Raw genomic sequence first — 7,568 nt, forward strand, 5'->3', positions numbered from 1 at the left:
GTTGGAGGGTTTACAACGTTAGTCCAACTTCACACAGTGCATTCTGAAGACCATGCCCATGATACAGTTAGAACATACAGAATTTAATTTTGTTTTGCAACATGCCTTTTTGTGAATTCCAAACATAGGTCCATTTGTGGCACATTGACCTGTCTAGTGAAATTAGAGGAGGAAGGTGAAGAAGATGTCTACTGAACACCTGATACAAAGCCAGAGAGCTACAAGTGTTGGTTGATGATGTCATAAGTTACTTGTAGCCTAGCATCCATTGGATCCCTCAGGATCACAAACTGCCATAACACCATGTGGCCAGCAGGGGGAGGCCGAGTTTCCAGGCTGAGCCAGGGATGCTGAGAGACCTCTTTCTCCAGGGAAGACTTGACTTGGTACAGATCTCAGCCTGACTGACCTAGGTGAAAAGGATAAGCATCAGGTGACTGGCAGCCCAATTCTAGCTGGAATATGAAGTAGAGGAGAGTCAACAGTGCTTGTAACCTATAAGTAGATGGGTAAAAGTTTGGCTTAACTAGGCCTGGGGATGTGGGGCTGGAGATAGTCTATTGGAAAACACTGGCAGGCCAGAAGGGGCACAGAAGTTGAGTGATCTCTCTTCTGGGATGAAAAATTGGACAGAGGTGAACCTGGTGCTATCAGAGGGATGTCTCTCAGCCTTCTCGACTACAGACAGTTCAGGTGGTGAGAGTAGCCTGCCCTGCTAGAGACCAGGAGGTCTTGGAATAGGAGACTGAAAGGGTAGCATGGTCCACACCTTCTAAATTCCCAGAACAAATCTCCCTTCACAACAATGCCTTGTTCAACACTGACAAATGTTGTTGGCTTGATGAAGGTGGCTTAAAAATGGTAGGAATTTCCTGCATCCAGAAAGAGTCATTTCTGGAGGGCTAAGTATAAATATGAGTGACTGAGTGTAAAACACTTCAGTGGAGCTGTAGCCTCTTGATGACTGTGTTGTGAGAAAGCCAACATTTGAGAGTTGAGAATTAGAATATGATTATGATGGGATGCTGTGGCAACCACCTTTAACTCCAGCACTGGGAAAGCAAAGAAGGGAAGGTTTCTGTGGGTTTAAGTCCAGTGTGGTTTCCATAGCAAAGTCCAAGCAACTCAGAGCTATACACTGAGAGCCTATATCAAAACTAAGAATAAAGAAACAACCTTCTACTCCCACCTGTAGGGTGATAACTGTGTGTAAATTATGTAGCCTGAAGTTCCAGTGAGGGGGTGCTGGAGAAGGGGAGAAAGCAGGTCCCAGAACTGACAGGGACATGGCTGCCTGGACCAGTGAGATGAACAAACAATAAAGTAGCTCAGTTACATGCGCTCAGGGGATTATTTATTGTGAACAATCAATCATTTGCTGCCCACTCCATGTGGTTCTTTTCTGTGGCCAGAAAAGGTGGTCACCACAGGTGCTTTAACACCTGCTAGGGGAGCTTCATGTTACTCCTTATCCAAGGCAGGAAGGGGGAGATTTTAGTAAAGATACTTGGGCTGGTTTTATTCTTCCGAAGAACATAAATTCCATGAGCTCTGTTGTCACACACGAGTGGTCCCCCAGAGTCACCCTGTGGGCAGAGAAAGGAAGATCTGAGCCTGGTTCCCTCTGGTTCTGCTCTCCCTCCCTCCTCCTGGCATGGCTAACTGTTAGGTCAAGGCCAGGACACTCTTTCCAACTTCTTTCAGTGCCAGAGCTCCAGGGAGGCCTGCCCTCTCCTTCTAACTCAGTCCAAGGCCTTCCCTGAAGTCAACAGGGATGCTGTGGGATAATTAATGCAGCTTGGGGATGACTGATGTTTATCAACCCTCACTCTTGGTAGCCCCACACAAGGGACTAACAGGTGCACTATTGGGCTGTCCCTTCTCTGAGTTGAGACTTGAGAATCTGGCCATTCTCACAGGCAGGTCTTGTATATGATCCCCTTGCCCTGTGTTTTGTCTGTTAAATGCTTGAATCTTACCTGGAAAGCAAGCTGTATATTTTTTTGGGTCTCCAGCACATATCTCTGTTGTCTTGGAATAGTGATGGAAGTGTTTCTCACATTGCTGGTCCACCTGAATGCTCAGTTCAGCCTCTTGTAGGACGTCAGATCCTTAAGTAGAATCAAAGGATGTCATCCCCCAGCCAGCCACATGGCACTTCTTCCCTGGCTTCATCTGGGCATTGGCCCTGGTCAACACAAGGAGCTTCACAGATTTAGTCCTCTTGGCCTTTCTCTCCAGCTGATGGAAAGAGACAGGAGAAACCAGATCAGCCATGATCCTGCTGTCCTGGGTCACACAAAAGCCAGGATGGAAGGGAGGGAAGAAGCAGGATGAGAGCAGGAGGGGAGGGGAAGAACTGCACCAGGAAGAACACAGGCAGCAGGGGTGGGATGGGGGTGGGGGGTGAGTTGAGGAAAGTGGGTGGACTGTGCACAGGTCTCACCTTTAACAGCATGATGTCATTGATCTTGCTCTCAGAATTATAGTCAGGGTGGGGAATGGCTTTTGCCACAGGGATGGTCTGCTGGATCTGCTCCTGTACCATGATGTTGTGGGCCCCCAGTGTGACTTTCATTGGTCTGTGCAGAGAGTACAGTGGACATGAGAGAAGTGAAGTCAGAGAGGACGCAGCCCAGGCAGGGTAGGCAGGGTGGGGCTCTAGCTGAGGGGATTGGAGGACTCAGGAGTGTCTCGGTGTGTGACCTGATGCTCCCTTCTCAGCATCACAAGACTCCTGAAGGCTCCCTCTTGCTTCTTAGCAATGTTCCAAAGATTCCATTGACTCTTAAAATGAACTTTCAACCTCAACCAATGCTTTAGTTTGCCAGTGCAGCTAATCAACCCAAGTGTGCTGCTGCCTCTGACATTTCACCCTGTGACCTCAAATATTCATGTTATCAGGCTTCCATTTACACAACATTGCTTCCCAGTGAGCTTTCAGGGGAGCATCCACAGTAATGGACAGAAGCATCTATGTGGGGGTCTCAGAGGCTATAGGCAAACTGCATCTCCTCACCTTCCCCGGCAGTGAGCAGCTGTCAGCACAAAGTTGTAATGCACCAGGAAGCCTCCACAGCGACCCATTTTCTTCTTTCAGAGACCTAACAACTGCCATGTAGGGGCAGGAGTGGGGCTTGACCTCATGGCCCCCAATGATCTCCTCTGAAAGAAAAGGCAAGGATATGGGGAGCAGCAAATGAGGTCAAGAGGGAAAATTGGGAAAGTGTGATAGAGCGTGGGATCTGATATCCCCAAGAATGTTGCAGACAGGATTCCTTGCACATAGAAAAACTTTTGCTGAATCTTAAGCCTCAGAACCATCTCTGGAAGGAGTGGGTAGCACTTGCCACCTATGCCTGCTCTACAATTACATGTGGGGTATGCTTTCCCTTTATCATGCCAGAGGCAGAGTGGATCTTGCACAGCCCCTTTGGTCCTTTTTTGTCATTGGGTGTCATTTTCTCAGCTTTTCCCCTAAGCCTATGGAGGTGGATTTTCTAACATTCTCCTATTCTTGGTTCAGTAAATGCTTTCTGTACACAAATGAGTGACTTCTAGTTAGCCAGAGGGCTGGTGGGATTCAGAGCCTGAGATTTGGAGTAGTGTGCAGACAATGACTGAATGAGCAGGCGACCTGAAAAAAGATGTGGAGAGGCCAACTACAACTAGACAGCAGAGGTAATGGCATGTGCAATGCAGGTTCAGAAATTTCCTGTCTGCAGTGCCAGGACAATTACTGACTCCTGCTGGGCAGAAGGACAGCAGTGGTGTCATATGATAGCGCCTGTGCAACAGGGCTGTCCACTCACCTGCATGACCTCCAAGTGGCAGGAGAAAGGCCAGGAGAATCAGCACTGGTATCATTTTCCCAGGACGGCTGCTCAGGTTGGAAGAGGACAGAGTAGACACAGCCCTGGCCAGGGGATGAAGCAAATATGTGCTCAGTGGCCTCATGGGCTTTTAAACCTATGCAGCTCTGCTTCTGATCTGCATCACATCACTTAAGGAAGTTTTCTGGTTTGGGTAAAAATGACACTGTCACCACATCCACATCCTATGAGCTAAGCTGGGATAAAGACCAGGAAGGTTGATGGTGTGGAGGCTGTGCTTGAGGAGGCCTGAGACCCCAGGAAGTCCACACTGACTGCACTGGGACCAAAGTGTGTCATTTTCTAACTCATACACCCTTTTGCATTCTGATGAGATGTCTTTTGTATCAATTTTTCTTCCTTTCCTCCCAGTCTCTCTGTCTCTTTCTCTCTCTCTCCCTGTCTCTCTCAGTCTCTCCATTTCTGTCTCTGTCTCTTGTTCTTTGTCTCTTCTTTTCTTCTAAAGTAATACCAAAACCAGTTAATCCTAAAAACAGCTATAGTTCTACAAATGCACTCACACAGTTCAATAGTACATAGTGAGAATTGATAGCAAGTCACCTCTGGCTGGGCAGTCCTACCACACATCATCTCCCTAACCTTCAAGGTGACTGATCATACTGGGGAAGAATCTCTCTAAATAGTCTGATGAGTGAATCCCAACTCACTCTGACTCTCCAGAAACTGTTAGGAAGTCACAGAGAAATCTCAAAGCAACTGTTTTCCATGTGTCCAATGATCACATATTACTGCCATATATAGTTAAGTATTATAACATATCAGAAATGGAAGGTGTAACTAGATGTTTATTAAGTATTGCCATGTATCTTATTGGCTTCCCTCTAAGGATGCAATGGTGTTGTCTACAGTTCTGCCTAGCACTTTCTATAGACAAACAGGACCTTGTTAAGATCTTGAATGATGGTTTAATGATCTAGATCAGGAGTGAGAGGGACAGGGATGCAGCCCCTAGAAGGATGAACTTGACTGGAGGGAGGTAAGAATCTGAGCTTAGAGCACAAGATGCTGAGAGCTGTGTGAGGTCAGCTGTGGGTGAGACAGGGTGGCCTTGCCCTGAGGACAGGCGTGTGTGTGTGTGTGTGTGTGTGTGTGTGTGTATGTGTGTGTGTGTACATCCATCCAGGTAACCCAGGGAGCTACTCTGATCCTGTTTTCTCATCAGTATGTTATTTTTCTGGATATATTAATCTCCTCCTTTCATATTTTGGTACCAATGGAGGCTTTATTTGTTTGAAATAAACTAAAATGCTGATATTAATTGGATTGATGGATCGTACAGTGTACCGGTATGTGACCTTTTTGCATTTCTTTAAAGAGATAAGTGTTTTTTGGCTTCACATTATTTATACAAGTTATAATGAAGGTTATTAATTGTCCTGAAAAGGAACTGTGTATAAATGACATGATATCTGCACAGGCAGATATGCAATCAACCCTTACAGAATAGAATAATCTCAATTATATGGGTGCACATCTTTACAACTATGAAGCAAGCTCCAAGTTTTGATATCTCATAAATAAATTATACACTTGTATTAACAAAATTTATTTTGATATATTTTCATAAAACATAAATGAGGACAACCGGAATCTGGGTGGATGTTCAACTTTGTGTTCGAGACATGAACGTTTCGCTCCATGATGGACATAGTCTGGTCTCTTTGAATTTGTAAGGTGCTGTGAGATATTTTGCTTCTAATTTTACTGTTAGTGTGCATAACACTTTAAATTGGAAAAAAAGTATCATATTATGTTGTCCTCCCATTAACACTCTTGCTCCTTCCTTGTCTCTCCTTCCCCTTCAGCTTTATGGACTCTTTTCTCCCTGTGAACAGGATTTCTCTGTGTAGCCTTGGCTGCCCTGTACTCACTATGTAGACCAGGCTTCTCTCAAACTCACAGAGACTCTACTACGTCTGCCTCCCATGAAAAAGGCATGTGTCACCATGCTCAGCTAGCCTCTTACTCTTAATTAAAGTTCTCTCTCATACACATATAAGGGAATAAAATATAAACCTAACCAACAGAGTCATTTTAATATGATTGAGCACATATTTTTCTAGGTCTGGCTCCTTGGGATTGGATGACCATTATGGTGGCTCATCCTTGGAAAAGGCTGATTCTCCCGCTCTCAGCAGTTTATAATTGCTGTTGATCTTCCTCTAGTGGTGGGGCCACTTCCTATTTCCCCATCCACTTTGGAAACTCAACTGGTTGTCATTGCTCAGGTCTTGTTGTAGCAGTCATATTAGGGACATCTCCTGGAAGAGGTTTCCTAGTCATATCTAGAAGAAATATAGATACAAGACTTTTAACATTTGATTATGTGTCTGTGTCTGTGTTTGGTGTGTGCCCATGAGTAGAGATGCCCTAGCCGGCCAGAGAGGCTGAAGTTACATGTGCTGATGAGGTACTTAACAAGGCTGCACAAAAGTAATCCTGTATCCTCTGCAAGAGCGGCCTATATTGTTCAGTCTTCTCAGCCATCTCGGCAGTCCTGTGTGCTCAGTTCTCAAGAGTAGTTGCTCATGAATGTAGCTGCTGTGAAATAGTAGTGTGTGAATGCAGTGTGATGGTAAAATGTGAGCATCCATCTCTGAGAAAAAACTATGAAAGCCCATAAATATCATAAACGGACATGATAAAAAATATACATTTAATTTGATTGAAAGATTGCAATTCTATGCATTCCATTTGAAAACTTGGCAGGTACCATGTCTATGGTGACTAAAAAATGAACCTCTGAATATTACAAGACAGTAACAATACTGGAAATATTAAAATCTCTTTCCAAATTTTGTCTTATTTCATTTTTTCCTTTCTGGGTGGGGATTTTTGAAGGACTGAGGTCAGATAAGAAGGGAATGGGATGCACGGGATTTGGATGCATTTGAGAAATTCAAGAAGAAACAACAAAGACTTTAAAAAAGAAATACAAAGAAAAAACTACTTAATTTAATATGCTTTTTCAGAACATATGCTCATCACTTGTGCTTCTTCTTCATTTTCTTATTTTTGGCTGTGTTGCTGCATTTCCTCCCATCATAGTGTACTCATATGTGCAGTTTTCTGTATGCTATACAATGGCTATTCAAAATGTGAGACAGATAATTGCGTCTACTTCTCTTTGACGTTCCAAGATATTATAAAATGAAACCAGAAAAGATGATATATGGTGAGAAAAATACTCCCTGTTCCTGCAGGGAACCATCCTTGTGAATCAAATTTCTACTACCAAAATTGGTATACAAAATAAATGGAGTGCATATCAAAATTCCCACGTCATATTTCACAGGCTTAGAAAAGTGTAAAAAGAGTCCATATGAGACCACAAATAGCAAAGAAGTCCTAAGGAATAAGAGCACTGCTGGAAATGCGACAATATCTCACCCTAAATTATACTGCATAACCATGGTGATAAGACAGCCTAGTACTGTTGTAAAAATAGACGGAAAGATCAATGAATAGAACAGAGATTTTAGGGCATCAAGAGGTGAAGCAATGCCCACTTAGTTGTTGACAAGGACCTCCAAAAAAACTTTGAGAATAAAATTTCAACAAATGTGCTGGCAAAACTGGACATCCACCTGGAGAGGAACAAAATTAGGTTCATATCCTTAACCTTCTACAAAAACCATTCCAAAATGGATCAAAAGTCTTAGTTTAAAGCTGGAA

At 43.9% G+C, this 7,568-nt stretch overlaps 1 pseudogene; it reads right to left on the reverse strand.

Moving 5' to 3' along the window:
* Positions 1–1,445: 1,445 nt before the first annotated feature.
* On the reverse strand, positions 1,446–3,867 carry LOC127187189 (granzyme E-like; annotated as a pseudogene).
* Positions 3,868–7,568: the final 3,701 nt, after the last annotated feature.

This window comes from Acomys russatus, chromosome 3, assembly GCF_903995435.1.
Source record: "Acomys russatus chromosome 3, mAcoRus1.1, whole genome shotgun sequence".
NCBI classification, from domain to species: Eukaryota; Metazoa; Chordata; class Mammalia; order Rodentia; family Muridae; genus Acomys; species Acomys russatus.